This window comes from Triticum aestivum, chromosome 1D, assembly GCF_018294505.1.
Source record: "Triticum aestivum cultivar Chinese Spring chromosome 1D, IWGSC CS RefSeq v2.1, whole genome shotgun sequence".
Taxonomy (NCBI): Eukaryota; Viridiplantae; Streptophyta; class Magnoliopsida; order Poales; family Poaceae; genus Triticum; species Triticum aestivum.
Genome location: NC_057796.1, coordinates 50,139,888 through 50,156,200, shown reverse-complemented (window position 1 = coordinate 50,156,200; position 16,313 = coordinate 50,139,888). Strand labels below are relative to the sequence as shown.

Below are 16,313 nucleotides of genomic sequence, written 5' to 3'. Positions count from 1 at the left end.
CAGAAATAAAAGTTCTTGGAATGACCTGAAAATCCATGGAGACACGTTTTGGAATTCATAAAAAATACTGGCGAAAGAATCAGCATCAGGGGTCCCACACCCTGTCCACGAGGGTGTAGGGTGCGCCCCCTGGGGCGCGCCCCTTGCCTCGTGGGCCCCCTGGGACTCCACCGAGCTTAACTCCAACTCCATATATTCATGTTCGGGGAGAAAAAAACAGAGAGAAGGATTCATCGGGTTTGATGATACGGAGCCGCCACCAAGCCCAATCTTCCTTGGGAGGGCTGACCTGGAGTCCGTTTGGGGCTCCGGAGAGGGGAATCCGTCGCCATCGTCATCGTCAACCTTCCTCCATCACCAATTTCATGATGCTCACCGCCGTGCATGAGTAATCCCATCATAGTCTTGCTGGAAGGTGATGGGTTGGATGAGATTTACCATGTAATCGAGTTAGTTTTGTTAGGGTTTGATCCCTAGTATCCATTATGTTCTAAGATTGATGTTGCTATGACTTTGCTATGCTTAATACTTGTCACTAGGGCCCGGGTGCCATGATTTCAGATCTGAACCTATTATTTTTGCATGAATATATGTGAGTTATTGATCCTATTTTGCAAGTCAATAGTCACCTACTATGTGTTACGATCCGGCAACCCCGAAGTGACAATAATCGGGACCACTCCCGGTGATGACCGTAGTTTGTGGAGTTCATGTATTCACTAAGTGTTAATGCTTTGGTCCGGTACTCTATTAAAGGAGGCCTTAATATCCCTTAGTTTCCAATAGGACCCCGCTGCCACGGGAGGGTAGGACAAAAGATGTCATGCAAGTTCTTTTCCATAAGCACGTATGACTATATTCGGAACACATGCCTACATTACATTGATGAACTGGAGCTAGTTCTGTGTCATCCTATGTTATAACTGTTGCATGAGGAATCGCATCCGACATAATTATCCGTCATTGATCCATTGCCTACGAGCTTTTCACATATTGATCTTTGCTTAGTTACTTTTCCGTTGCCACTGTTACGATTGCTACAAAAACTATTACTGTTACTTTTGCCACCATTACCGTTACTTCCATACTTCTTTGCTACTAAATATTTCTGCAGATATTAAGTCTTTCAGGTGTGGTTGAATTGACAACTCAACTGCTAATAGTTGAGAATATTCTTTGGCTCCCCTTGTGTCGAACCAATAAATTTGGGTTGAATACTCTACCCTCGAAAACTGTTGTGAGCCTCTATACTGGTGGGTTATCAAGACTATTTTCTGGCGCCGTTGCCGGGGAGCATAGCTCTATTCTTTGAGTCACTTGGGATTTATATTTGCTGATCACTATGAGGAACTTGAAAGATGAAAGAACCAAGATTTTTCCCTCAACTACGAGGGGAGGTAAAGAACTGCCTCGGGGATCTCGAATGCAATATTCACTTCTGGTCCCTTGCCTCCCTTCTGAGGTCTCTTGCCATCAGCCATTTTCTTCAACTGAGGGTTTTGAACAATGGTATTCTCTGAAGATGTATGCACTTTGTCTTCGAGGAACACTGCAAATGAGTTAAGTTGATGAGAATCTAGTGATTCAGCAGCGGACATGTGTACCCATGAACAGAGTATAGGTGCGAAGAATTTGGAGAGGTCATATGCATTCTTAGAAGTTTTTGCAAAAAAGAACAAGTTTGAGGAATTTGACCAGAGGTTTCTTGAGGAATTTCACTAAGCGTTCTTTGACTTAGGTTCCAGAGTTGTATACATTGGAAAATCCACACAATTTTTAGGAATCTTGAAGAAAAATGTTGCTTAGAGAAATAGATCAAGAACAGATGCTTGTGAGGTGTTTCCGTGTGTGAAAGTTGAAGAATAAACACCTTTTAAAGATTTTGTTGAAATCATCAGAATCAACAATGGCAGTAAAAATAAATTTTATTTACCCTCACGAAGAACACGACGAACTGGGAGTTGTAGATTGGAAGTTCGTCTGTTCAGATCTTCCACGCCGTAACTTGGCAGAGGAAGACAGCTACGACGGCGGCGGAGTGAAGATTTCCGCAGCTGGCGCGAGTACGACGGCGACGAGGTCGAGGCAGTGAAGCTCTTCCTCACCGGCGACGATGGAAGTAGCGGCGGTGCTAGGTCAGAGAGTTCGAGCGAGGGGAGTGAGGTCAAGCGGGGTAAATGCGGTCTGAGGAGGGTGAGGGGTATTTATAACCGAGGTGAAAAACCGCTCGCCCAAGGAAAATGGATGAACGTGCCCCTGACCCTTCTCATCCTAGCGACATGTGTCACCCACGTACAGTGAGGTGGAGGTCGTGTGAGTGATACGTCTCCAACTTATCTACAATTTTTGATTATTCCATGCTATATTATATTCTGTTTTGGATGTTTAATGGGCTTTATTATACACTTTTATATTATTTTTGGGACTAACCTATTAACCGGAGGCCTAGCCCAAATTGCAGTATTTTTTGCCTATTTCAGTATTTCGCAGAAAAAGAATATCAAACGGAGTCCAAACGGAATGAAACCTTCGGGAACGTGATTTTCGGAACAAACGTGATCCAGAGGACTTGGAGTCTACGTCAAGAAAGCAACGAGGAGAGCACGAGGCAGGGGGCGCGCCTACCCCCCCTCCAGGCGCGCCCTCCACCCTCGTGGGGCCCATGTTGCTCCACCGACGTACTTCTTCCTCTTATATATACCTACGTACCCCCAAACCATCAGAGGCATCCACGAAAACCTAATTCCACCGCCGCAACCTTCTGTACCCGTGAGATCCCATCTTGGGGCCTTTTCCGGCGTCATGCCGGAGGGGGCATTGATCACGGAGGGCTTCTACATCAACACCATAGCCTCTCCGATGATGTGTGAGTAGTTTACCTCAGACCTTCAGGTCCATAGTTATTAGCTAGATGGCTTCTTCTCTCTCTTTGGATCTCAATACAAAGTTCTCCACGATTCTCGTTGAGATCTATTCGATGTAATCTTCTTTTGCGGTGTGTTTGTCGGGACCGATGAATTGTGGGTTTATGATCAAGTTTATCTATGAACAATATTTGAATCTTCTCTGAATTCTTTTATGTATGATTGGTTATCTTTGCAAGTCTCTTCGAATTATCAGTTTGGTTTGGCCTACTAGATTGATCTTTCTTGCAATGGGAGAAGTGCTAGCTTTGGGTTCAATCTTGCGGTGCTCGATCCCAGTGACAGAAAGGGAAACGACACGTATTGTATTATTGCCATCGAGGATAACAAGATGGGGTTTATATCATATTGCATGAGTTTATCCCTCTACATCATGTCATCTTGCTTAAAGCGTTACTCTGTTCTTATGAACTTAATACTCTAGATGCATGCTGGATAGTGGTCGATGTGTGGAGTAATAGTAGTAGATGCAGGCAGGAGTCGGTCTACTTGTCACGGACGTGATGCCTATATACATGATCTATACCTACTAATAAAGCAAGGTGTGTTTCACCAAAGTTTTAATCCGTTCACCCATATTATTATTGTTGATGTTCTAACCGAGGTGGTACTAAATTTCTCGTTGAAAATATTATTCGGCTGCGTTGTGTTTGTTATTGGGCTCCTGGAATATTTATTGGGCCAGGCCATGTTTACTATGTTTTTGTGCTTGCCGTGAACTGACCACAGTTGGGCCTAAGAAAACAAAGCACAGCCGGCTCGATCTCCTCTTTCTTCTTCTCTGACTCGGTCTCCTCTTTCTTCTTCTCTGTGTGCCCGCCGTCACCGCCGTCGCCCGCCGCCGCAGCCATCCCGCCCGCCGTAGCCACCTTCGTCGCAGGGATGCAGACCAACATCGTGTCACCCCAATCTCGCCCCTCCCAGCCGGCTAGATCTCCTCTATCCTCTTCTCTGGCTCGGCCTCCTCTTTCTTCTTCTATGCGTGCCCGTCGTCGCCGCCGCCGCCCGCCGCCGCAGCCATCCCCTCCCGCCCCCACATCCATCCCCGCCCGCCGTGGCCACCTCCGTTGCAGGGATGCAGACCAACATCGTCTCGCCCCAATCTCGCCCCTCCCTACGTCCTCGAGCTCCCCACACATCTCGGATTCGAAGAAGAGTGCATGTTGCACGGGGTCGTACGGTACACCGAAATTGATGCTATAGGAAGGAACCCCTCGGCCACGATTAGATCGCATCGCAAGTTTCTTGCCCGACATCGCCGTTCCTCTACACCATCGATTTCGTTGGAGATCCGTCTGCAGGTGCTCCACCGCCCGCTGGAATTTCGCCTGGCCTGAGGTACATACTATAGTCTCATCAGTTTATACATCTATCATGAACGGCGATGATTACATGCCTCAAGAAGTCAATTCTGCCTGATGGTTTCTAAATAATGGAAACCAGAAGGAAACTTAAGCATGTCCCAGAGATCTCACATTTGGTAGCACCAATAAGGATGAATAATGGTCTGACAAGTAGTTAAAATATGCACCAGATAGCTACTGGAGGGCATCATCTTTTTCATGCTTCCTCATCCAGATTCGGGTAGCTTATCAGCTAAGAACTATCTAATCTATACATATAGTATGCACTTTTTAGGCCTGATAGATTAGCCAAAATTAGGCTACCTGGAGATGAAATATATACACACCAGAGAACAATGATTTATCTATGAATATGTATTTATATGCACACCAGAGAACAATGATTTATGTATAGCACTGGTCTTACCAAAATAAACGAAAACACAGAGATCTTTTCAATTCTAAATCAGTAGGTTGAGGTCAGTGCTATATGGTTCCACTCTACTGAAGGTGGTCTTTATAAGTATTTTACATCTGTCATCAAGTACTACTCATTAATTCTGTATGTTTTTAGTACATGCTCTGTAAGCTTTAAACATGTTAATGCCTAAAAGGGTCACAACATTGCTTTTGCATGCCCTTCAGTTTTACAATTGAGTTGGCTACCTGAATTTCCACTATGTTAATTCTGCAGCCTTTCTTAGCACTATATAGAAGTAAACCAATAGATACAAGTAACAGAAGCAAGGCTTTCTTAGCATGAGCAGGAGGCTTCTATTTAAATACAATTTTCAATGGAAGTAGTTTCTCTGAATTTGTACTTATTTAATTGACTATTTTCGTGTCAAGATCCAATAGCATGATGTTGGTTAATGCTTTATTACTATTTCTTCTAACAAAACTAATATATGTTTTTAGAAAAACAATGACTCCACGTCGCCGGGTCGCAGCACAAAATTCGACCAGTCCCAGCAAAAAAAAGAACAGTTACAGCAAAAAAAATCTCCGTCGTGGTCAGAGGTACTATATGGTTCCACTCTATGTCTTTGTAGTTATTTGGCTGAAGGTGTGCATTAGTGGTTGGTTGTGATTGCATGTTATACCAGCGACTAGAACTTGACGGAAATTTGCTAGAGGAGTTGCAACAGCCTTGATCAAATATGAGTTTTATTATTCCTTCTTGATTTTAGACAATAACAGTAGAGAATCTAAATCCTTGTACTGTAGCAGTACCTGTAATAGAGCAACTTTTCTATGGAAATATACATATAGTAAGTTTTCATATTATACCAGTTAGAAGAAATTGGTACAGGAATTGCTTCAGTCTTGATCAAGTATTTTATTATTATTCCTTCTTGGTTCAACTTTGTAATAATCCCGAATATGGTTTGAACAATATGACTGGAACGTTTAACTATTCTTTTTCTTGTCATTGCAGAAAATGGATGACAACACTGAATTGACCATTGTTGAGGATTTTGATAACCGACCTTAAAAAAAATGTATGGAATCCAGTGTTTTGGATAGGTTCAAATAAGTTCAAATTCTTGGGTGGGTTCAAATATTTTGTCATGAGAAGTCCATATGTTCAGTTTTGGGAAAGTATACCTGCCGCTGAAAGAACAGGGAAAAGACCGTTTCATTTACGCCAAGGTTGCCCTGATGCTGATCACCAGCGGGGCGTTGCCAGTAGCATGCCGCCTGGCCAGCTCTGCAACTACACGGTTAAGGAGGAGATAGGTGAGGTCGAGCCTGAGATCTGTAGCATGCATGACTGCGTGGACATGGCGGTGGCCATGGCCCGGTAGCGGTGTTGATTTCTGTGTGTAGGTTTTTTTTGGTAGTGACACCTATGAAGAAGGTCACCAAACATAACATGTGCTTCTTACTCTGTCTATGGCTTGCTGTCAAAACACCAAACATAACATGTGCTTGGTTAGTTTAGTCAAGCCATTAGTTGTCTATAAGTAAGAAATTGTAATGTGTGTTATGATGTTTCAAGTATACTACTTCTCTGTTTTCTCGGAAAAAAGTATACTACTTCTCTTAAGAAGGTCGGAGCCAACGAGGCATCACATAACTGTGTTTGATGCATTCTTCAGGTCGAGGGTTTGATAATGGACATAACACAGCTACTGGAGAGGAGATTAAAATATGGAAGATAGTAACAGAGGAGGAAGCTGAGGCTGGTAGATCAATTGAGCAAGAGTCCCGTACCCAGGTGTGTTTATAATGGAGCTGTTTGTAAGATCAATGCTGCATGGATGGTTGCACTCAGAGTCTCTGTAGTTATTTAGCTGAAGGTGTGCATGAGTTTGAGCTATCTATTATTTTTGTAGTTTTAACTTTAGAACCATGAAAGTTGTCCCTTTTTTATAAATAACTTCATGTGGAGAAATATTGTTTTTGAGGGAAACAAGGTCAAGAATTCGCATTAGTGGTTGGTAGTGGTAATATAATAAGTTCGCATTTTATACCAGCTAGCAAGACTTCACAGAAATTTGTTAGAGGAATTGCAGCACCTTTATCAAATATTATTTTACTTATTCTTTTTAGTTTTAGACAAGAACAACAGAGAATCTCAACCTTCTACTATTACAGTACCTGTAGTAGAACAACCGCTAACTCAAACTTCAGAGAAGATGGGCATGCATGACTGTTTTGGTTGCAACTTCCAGCAACAAGTGCATCATATTTGTGTGTATCCGGTAGCTTATGCAGCCCATAATTAGTTTCCCGGCAGATTGATGATTGGGAGAAGTACATGGAATGCCCCTGTATAGGTGCGTACTGAATGACGATTGGGAGTTTTCTGAAGGTTAGAATTCCAGCATATTAGTATCTTCATTTTCCAACAGACTAAAAGGATATAAGTTTTGGCTGTGTGCCCATTTGTGTGTGCACATGGGTAAAAGATCCTTGGAGATTTTCGTTTTTTAGATCTCTGATGCACCTTGAGCTAGCAATCCAACCTACAATATCATTCGTATGAACAAAGCTCAAAAGAAAATATTCTGAATATTGTCCTGACATTCTTGTGAATCTGCACCTCAAAGTTTTAATTTTTGCAGCAAACAATGCAGAGAAACAAGAGTAACAAGTACGGAGTAATAGATCGTATAAATGTATGGTGGTGATCAGTCATGGTCCAAGAACGACAGGGAAATTAAAACTAAGCACCACATGCCCGTATAATAGCAGAACTAGAGCAAGAGAAGAATGTTGGCTAGCAGGTCGACAACGACGCCTGCTAAGGGAGCATCCACACGTGCATCCTTTTGCCACTGCCGAAGCCCCCTATCCTCGAGCTTAACAGGCTCGTGTGCCATCCTGGACGACGTCCTCGCCATGGCCCCAAGCCTCGCAACCACGTCGCCAGCTGCCGCCAAGCTGAGCATGTTCGCAGACCAGGATGAGGACAACCCATACCGCACCCAAGGTAGTACTTTCAGTCATGCTTAAAAGCAAGTTTTTTTCTACGAAAACACAACTTTTGTTTCTGGGCAGCATGTTCCTCCCGGGTATCAACAGTGTGGAACTTTGAACCAAAGGGTGAGGGAGCTAGCTCCCTTACTGCTGTTTTATTTGATTTTCCTAAGGCATAACATACATAATTGTAACCCGGCCTAAGCTTCCTAGAAATACATACATCTCGCTAGGAAGTTTGGATATGTTCTAACTCTTCTCAGTTAGGATTAGCTAGATATATTCTAACTGTTCTCAGTTTGGATATGCTCTAACTCTTCACAGCGAGGAGTATATATTGATCTTAGAAATTTGTCAGTGATGTAATGTTTTGTGTACAAGCTGATTCGTCTTTTTGGTGACATCAGGTTTTTAGTAGATGAAGGAGAAAGTCCGCGCCAAGAAGACCATTATGATGGATTCAAGAGAATCAAGAGTGAAGCATCAAGATACGATAAATATGTCGATGACAAATATGCCTACCGAGACACGAGTGGTTTCAGATATCTTTGGTTGATGAGGATTTGCTCACATAGAGAAAGGATGGTCACATATATATGGTAGTTACTTCCATGTCACAAATGTGTTCTTTCAGTGGGTATTGCACAATCACGTTGAAGTTTCACAACAAACACATTTTCAGTGTTGTTGTCATGTCATATATCTCTACAGTGTTTGATCACAATTTAGACAATTGATCTGATGTTGCTCATCTTTTCGTATAATGTCTTCTTTTTCCAGATTTACATTTCCATTCTGCGGGACGAACTATGCTTTAGCATGTTGATCTATTTTTTAATTTTCATGTTTCTATATACTTTTGTCCTAGCTTAAGGACCTTGGCGATTCAAGAGTTGTAGGACATGATACATACTGTCAGTGTTAGTAGGAGCTGTGAGCGTTAGCCCCTTGTCGATTATTGCATATTTAATATGTGCAAGTCTGCTAGGCCTTGAGATATGCTTACTTATGGTGATAGATCTTTTTTTCCCGTTGCAATGCACGGGCCTTTTTGCTAGTCATACCTAGATATTCTCATAACTATGCTCAATTCTATCAATTGCTCGACGGTAATTTATTCACCCACCGTAATACTTATGCTATCTTGAGAGAAGCCACTAGTGAAACCTATGGCCCCCGGGTCTATTCTCCATCATATTAATCTTTCAATACTTAGCTATTTTCATTGCCTTTTATTTTACTTTGCATCTTTATTTCTCTTTATCATAAAAATACCAAAAATATTACCTCATCATATCTATCAGATCTCACTCTCATTAGTGACCGTGAAGTGATTAACAACCCCTTTATCGCGTTGGTTAAGAGGTTCTTATTTGTTTGTGTAGGTGCGAGGGACTCGTGTGTAGCCTCCTACTGGATGGATACCTTGGTTCTAAAAAACTGAGGGAAATACTTACGCTACTTTACTGCATCACCCTTTCCTCTTCAAGGGAAAACCAACGCAGTGCTCAAGAGGTAGCAAGAAGGATTTCTGGCGCCGTTGCCGGGGAGGCTTACGCAAAGTCAAGACAAGATTTGGACTCCCGACAACGAGCCATTTCTGGTGCCGTTGCCGGGGAGTCTACGCAAAAGTCAACATATCAAGTATCCATCACAAACCCTTATCCCTCGCATTACATTATTTGCCATTTGCCTCTCGTTTTCCTCTCCCCTACTTCACCCTTGCCGTTTTATTCGCCCTCTCTTTCCGTTTGCCTCTTTTTCATTTTTTTGTCGCTATGGCTAGTCCTTTATCTACTCCGCTGTCTCCCGAGAATGAAGTTCTTAATTTTAAACAAAGAGAGGGAGAAAGTCTAAAAGATGCTTGGTATAGAATCTATAACGCTCAAAATAAATCTGCTAGAAAGCAATCTACTACCATTTTACTTTGCAATTTTTATGTAGGCATCACCCCTTGGCATAGATATATTCTTGATACCATTACCGGAGGAAACTTTTTTGGTAGCCATACGTTTGATTCTTATAATGCTATGATAGATTTGTTTGGCTCACCACCTCTTTTGGTTAATGGAACTATTTTAACTTTGGAACATGTGATGCAACGGCTTGAAATTATTGAAAATAAAATTGCCACTGTAGAGTTGATTGAAATTTTGGATAAAAAGATCCATAATCAAATTACCCAATACGGATCTAAGATAGGAGTTGCTCTTAATTTTTTTAAAGAAAAGGAACCTATGGTTAATGAAAGGATAGATCAAGATTCCACTAGAATTAATAAAATTGAGGATATTATTACTAACCTAGGATCTGCCTTTTCTTCCTTGAAAAACACTTCTTCCAATGCTAAGCTTGCCAAGTTAATGTATGTTCCTAAGAATAAGGGTGAAACTTCTAGTAAAGGGAAGGCGGACCTTAAATCCATAAGTGTTCACCCCGATCTTTTCGCTATCCTTAAGGAACCTTTTGCCACAAGAGATTTCTTTGATTTCGTGCCTAGAAGTTTGATTATTAATAAAAAGAAAGAAACCCGTAGGGGTGATAGGCGCCTTATTGAAGAATTGCCTACCAAAGATGGCAATACCTAGATCTATCCGTGTTTTTATGCCTAGCTAGGGGCGTTAAACGATAGCGCTTGTTGGGAGACAACCAAATTTTATTTTTAGTTTTTTGTTTCTGTTTAGAAATAAATCTTTGATCTAGCCTCTGGTTAGATTTGTTTTTAAGTTTTAATTAGTGTTTGTGCCAACTTAAATCTATAGGATCTTCTTGGATGATAGTTATTTGATCTTGCTGAAAATTCCAGAAACTTTCTGTTCACGAAAACAATTGTTAAAAATTACCAGAACGTGATATAATATTGATTCCAATTGCAGAAGATTAATAAACAAATTATTTAGGTCTTCCTATTTTGTCTGAATTTTTAGAGTTCCAGAAGTTTGCGTTAGTTACAGATTACTACAGACTATTCTGTTTTTGACAGATTCTGTTTTTGACAGATTCTGTTTTTCGTGTGTTGTTTGCTTATTTTGATGAATCTATGGCCAGTAAAATAGTTTATAAACCATAGAGAAGTTGGAATACAGTAGGTTTAACACCAATATAAATAAAGAATTAGTTCAATACAGTACCTTGAAGTGGTGTTTTGTTTTCTTTCGCTAACGGAGCTCACGAGATTTTCGGTTAAGTTTTGTGTTGTGAAGTTTTCAAGTTTTGGGTAAAGCTTTGATGGAGTATGGAACAAGGAGTGCCAAGAGCCTAAGCTTAGGGATTCCCATGGCACCCCAAGATAATCTAAGGACACCAAAAAGCCAAAGCTTGGGTATGCCCCAGAAGGCATCCCCTCTTTCGTCCTCATCCATCGGTAAATTTACTTGGAGCTATATTTTTATTCACCACATGATATGTGTTTTGCTTGGAGCGTCTTGTATGATTTGAGTCTTTATTTGTTAGTTTGCCATAATCATCCTTGCTGTACACACCTTTTGAGAGAGACACACATGATTCGGAATTTGTTAGAATACTCTATGTGCTTCACTTATATTCTTTGAGCTATATAGTTTTGCTCTAGTGCTTCACTTATATCTTTTAGAGCATGGCGGTGGTTATATTTTATAGAAATTGTTGAACTCTCATGCTTCACTTATATTATTTTGAGAGTCTTAAATAGCATGGTAATTTGCTTTAATTGTGAAATTAATCTTCTATATTGAGTTTATTGAATATCATGAGAAGTTAGATACTTGATAAGTGTTTTGAGATATAAAGGTGGTGATATTAGAGTGTGCTAGTTGAGTAATTGTGAAATTGAGAAATACTCTTGTTAAAGTTGGCAAGTCCCGTAGCATGCACGTATGGTAAAAGTTGTGTAGCAATTTTGACACATAGGTGTTCTTTTATTGCTTTCCTTATGAGTGGCGGTCGGGGACGAGCGATGGTCTTTTCCTACCAATCTATCCCTCTAGGGGCATGCGTAGTAGTACTTTGCTTCGAGGGCTAATAAACTTTTGCAATAAGTATATGAGCTTTTTATGACTAATGTGAGTCCATGGATTATACGCACTCTCAACCTTCCACAATTTTCTAGCCTCTATGGTACCGCGCATTGCCCTTTCTCACATTGAGAGTTGGTGCAAACTTCGCCGGTGCATCCAAACCCCATGATACGATACGCTCCATCACACATAAACCTCCCTATATCTTCCTCAAAACAGCCACCATACCTACCTATTATGGCATTTCCATAGCCATTTCGAGATATATTGCCATGCAACTTTCCACCGTTCCGTTTATTATGACACGCTTCATCATTGTCATATTGCTTTGCATGATCATGTAGTTGACATCGTATTTTGTGGCAAAGCCACTATTCATAATTTTTTCATACATGTCACTCTTGATTCATCGCATATCCCGGTACACCGCCGGAGGCATTCACATAGAGTCATATCTTGTTCTAAGTATTGAGTTGTAATTGTTGAGTTGTAAATAATAAAAGTGTGATGATCATCATTATTAGAGCATTGTCCCATGTGAGGAAAGGATGATGGAGACTATGATTCCCCCACAAGTCGGGATGAGATTCCAAACTAAAAAAAAGAGAAAAGAGGCCAAAGCAAAAAAAACAAGAGAAGGCCCAAACAAAAAAAATGAGAGAAAATAAGAGAAGGGACAATGCTACTATCCTTTTCCACACTTGTGCTTCAAAGTAGCACCATGATTTTTATGATAGAGAGTCTCCTATGTTGTCACTTTCATATATTAGTGGGAATTTTTCATTATAGAACTTGGCTTGTATATTCCAATGATGGGCTTCCTCAAAATGCCCTAGGTCTTCATGAGCAAGCAAGTTGGATGCACACCCACTTAGTTTCTTTTGTTGAGCTTTCACATATTTATAGCTCTAGTGCATCCGTTGCATGGCAATCCCTACTCCTCTCATTGACATCAATCGATGGGCATCTCCATAGCCTATTGATTAGCCGCGTCAATGTGAGAGTTTCTACCTTTTTGTCTTCTCTCATAACCCCCATCATTATACTTTACTCCACGCATAGTGCTATATCCATGGCTTCCGCTCATGTATTGCGTAAGAGTTGAAAAGGCTGAAGCGCGTTAAAAGTATGAACCAATTGCTCGGCTTGTCATCGGGGTTATGCATGATGAGAACGTTTGTGTGACAATATTGAAACATAGCCTAACTATATGATTTTGTAGGGATAAGCTTTCTTTGGCTATGTTATTTTGATAAGACATAATTGCTAGGTTAGCATGTTTGAAGTATTATTGTTTTTATGTCAACATTAAACTTTTATCTTGAATCTTTCGGACCTAGATATTCATGCCACAATAAAAAGGGATTACATTAAAAAGTATGTAAAGAAGCATTCCACATCAAAAATTCTGTTTTTATCATTTACCTACTCGAGGACGAGCAGGAATTAAGCTTGGGGATGCTTGATACGTCTCCAACGTATCTATAATTTTTTATTGTTCCATGCTATATTATATTCTGTTTTGGATGTTTAATGGGCTTTATTATACACTTTTATATTATTTTTGGGACTAACCTATTAACCGGAGGCCCAGCCCAAATTGCAGTATTTTTTGCCTATTTCAGTGTTTCGTAGAAAAAGAATATCAAACGGAGTCCAAATGGAATGAAACCTTCGGGAACGTGATTTTCGGAACAAACGTGATCCAGAGGACTTGGAGTCTACGTCAAGAAAGCAACGAGGAGAGCACGAGGCAGGGGGCGCGCCTACCCCCCTCCAGGCGCGCCCTCCACCCTCGTGGGGCCCATGTTGCTCCACCGACGTACTTCTTCCTCCTATATATACCTACGTACCCCCAAACCATCAGAGGCATCCACGAAAACCTAATTCCACCGCCGCAACCTTCTGTACCCGTGAGATACCATCTTGGGGCCTTTTCCGGCGTCCTGCCGGAGGGGGCATTGATCATGGAGGGCTTCTACATCAACACCATAGCCTCTCCGATGATGTGTGAGTAGTTTACCTCAGACCTTCGGGTCCATAGTTATTAGCTAGATGGCTTCTTCTCTCTCTTTGGATCTCAATACAAAGTTCTCCACGATTCTCGTTGAGATCTATTCGATGTAATCTTCTTTTGCGGTGTGTTTGTCGGGACCGATGAATTGTGGGTTTATGATCAAGTTTATCTATGAACAATATTTGAATCTTCTCTGAATTCTTTTATGTATGATTGGTTATCTTTGCAAGTCTCTTCGAATTATCAGTTTGGTTTGGCCTACTAGATTGATCTTTCTTGCAATGGGAGAAGTGCTTAGTTTTGGGTTCAATCTTGCGGTGCTCGATCCCAGTGACAGAAAGGGAAACGACATGTATTGTATTGTTGCCATCAAGGATAACAAGATGGGGTTTATATCATATTGCATGAGTTTATCCCTCTACATCATGTCATCTTGCTTAAAGCGTTACTCTGTTCTTATGAACTTAATACTCTAGATGCATGCTGGATAGTGGTCGATGTGTGGAGTAATAGTAGTAGATGCAGGCAGGAGTCGGTCTACTTGTCACGGACGTGATGCCTATATATATGATCATACCTAGATATTCTCATAACCATGCTCAATTCTATCAATTGCTCGACAGTAATTTGTTCACCCACCGTAATACTTATGCTATCTTGAGAGAAGCCACTAGTGAAACCTATGTCCCCCGGGTCTATTCTCCATCATATTAATCTTCCAATACTTAGCTATTTCCATTGCCTTTTATTTTACTTTGCATCTTTATTTGTCTATCATAAGAATACCAAAAATATCATCTTATCATATCTATCAGATCTCACTCTCGTAAGTGACCGTGAAGGGATTGACAACCCCTTTATCGCGTTGGTTGCGAGGTTCTTATTTGTTTGTATAGGTGCGAGGGACTCGTGCGTAGCCTCCTACTGGATTGATACCTTGGTTCTAAAAAACTGAGGGAAATACTTACGCTACTTTACTGCATCACCCTTTCCTCTTCAGGGAAAAACCAACGTAGTGCTCAAGAGGTAGCAGTGAGATCGTGGGTGAATAGATAAATCGTATTGTGGGATGCAGAACAATTTGAGCGGCAAAAGCCGAAAATTGAGATATGAATATTTTAAAGTGTCATTCGCAAATTCTTCAGCTGACAAGGACACGTTGAAGATTTTGAACGGGTTTCAAATAGAACGCACATGAAGAATTTGTGAACATAGTAGGTTGAGTTTAGCATAGAGGGGGAAGGGTCCGATCACATTCACTTAGCAGAAAAGTCAACTTGAAGAAATAGCAATAAGTGAATGCTGTAGAGGACAGACAACTCAAATAAATATATAGTTAATGAAGTACAACAACGGAAAGAGTGAAGACTCTGCAAAGTTGAAGAATGTGAACAACTGAGGAACTTGAAAAATTGAAGAAAAACTCAAATTGAAGATTTTCAACTATTGTTGGTGGCGTGACCCACCATATAAGAATGGTGATTTCAGACGCCGCGTACAATTGTCGTAGGGCTCTGAGAATCAAATTCTTCGTTAATTTCTTCACACTTAGAGGGTTAGTCTTCATTGATTGAAGGAAAACGTTACTTCGCGTGTTTCACATCTAAGTCATCAATTTTGTATAAGTGTTAGGATATGTGTCCTTTTCAAAGAAATTCGAAGATTCTAAGATATTTAGCTCACACCGCAACTTGCTAAATCTCTTCTCATCCAAGGGCTTAGTGAAGATATCGGCTAGTTGTTCTTCAATCTTCACGTGCTCGATAGAGATGTCGCCCTTCAACACATGATCACGAAGAAAATGATGACGAATCTGGATGTGCTTTGTCTTCGAGTGCTGAACTGGGTTATGAGCAATCTTGATGGCACTCTCATTGTAACGATAGAGAGGCACATTCTTCATGTTGATGTCGTAGTCCTTGAGGGTTTGCTTCATCCATAGCAATTGAGCACAGCATGAACCAGCAGCAATGTACTCAGCTTCAGCAGTAGAGAGTGATACGCAGTTCTGTTTCTTCGAGGACCAACATACCAAGGAAGGCCTGAGAAATGGCATGTGCCTGATGTTGACTTGCGGTCCACACGATAACCAGCATAGTCAGAGTCTGAATATCCAATGAGGTCAAAAGCCGAGCCCTTGGGATACCATAATCCAAGTGTTGGAGTGTGAGCTAGATATCGAAGAATATGCTTCATAGCCTTATTGTGTGATTCCTTTGGTGTAGCTTGAAAATGGGCACACATGCAAACACTAAGCATAATATATGGCCTAGATGCACATAGATACAATAAAGAACCAATCATGGAGCGGTATACCTTTTGATCGAAGTCAATACCATTTTCATCAGCGCTTAGATGGCCATTTGTGGGCATAGGGATTTTGACGCCTTTGCAATCTTGCATGCCGAATTTCCTCAACACATCCTTGAGGTATTTCTCCTGAGATATGAAGATGCCGTTGCGCTGTTGACGTATTTGAAGACCTGAGAAGAATTTCAATTCTCCCATCATAGACATTTGATATTCTTAACTCATCATATAGGCAAATTCATCACTGTAATGTTGGTCAGTACAGCCAAAGATGATATCATCAACATATATTTGGCAC

The 16,313-nt window shown here is 41.0% G+C and overlaps 1 long non-coding RNA gene across 6 annotated transcripts; it reads left to right on the top strand.

Annotated features, from left to right (window-relative positions):
* Positions 1-3,686: 3,686 nt before the first annotated feature.
* Positions 3,687-8,454, top strand: LOC123180211 (uncharacterized). 6 transcript variants are annotated; one of them, XR_006490772.1, is made up of 6 exons: positions 3,687-4,262; positions 5,186-5,287; positions 5,706-6,007; positions 6,370-7,085; positions 7,339-7,706; positions 8,101-8,454. It is a non-coding gene; the product is annotated as an uncharacterized lncRNA (long non-coding RNA). The 6 variants fall into 6 exon arrangements; XR_006490770.1 differs by having other exon boundaries at positions 3,689-4,262; positions 6,370-6,488; positions 7,000-7,706; XR_006490768.1 differs by having other exon boundaries at positions 3,694-4,262; positions 6,370-6,488.
* Positions 8,455-16,313: the final 7,859 nt, after the last annotated feature.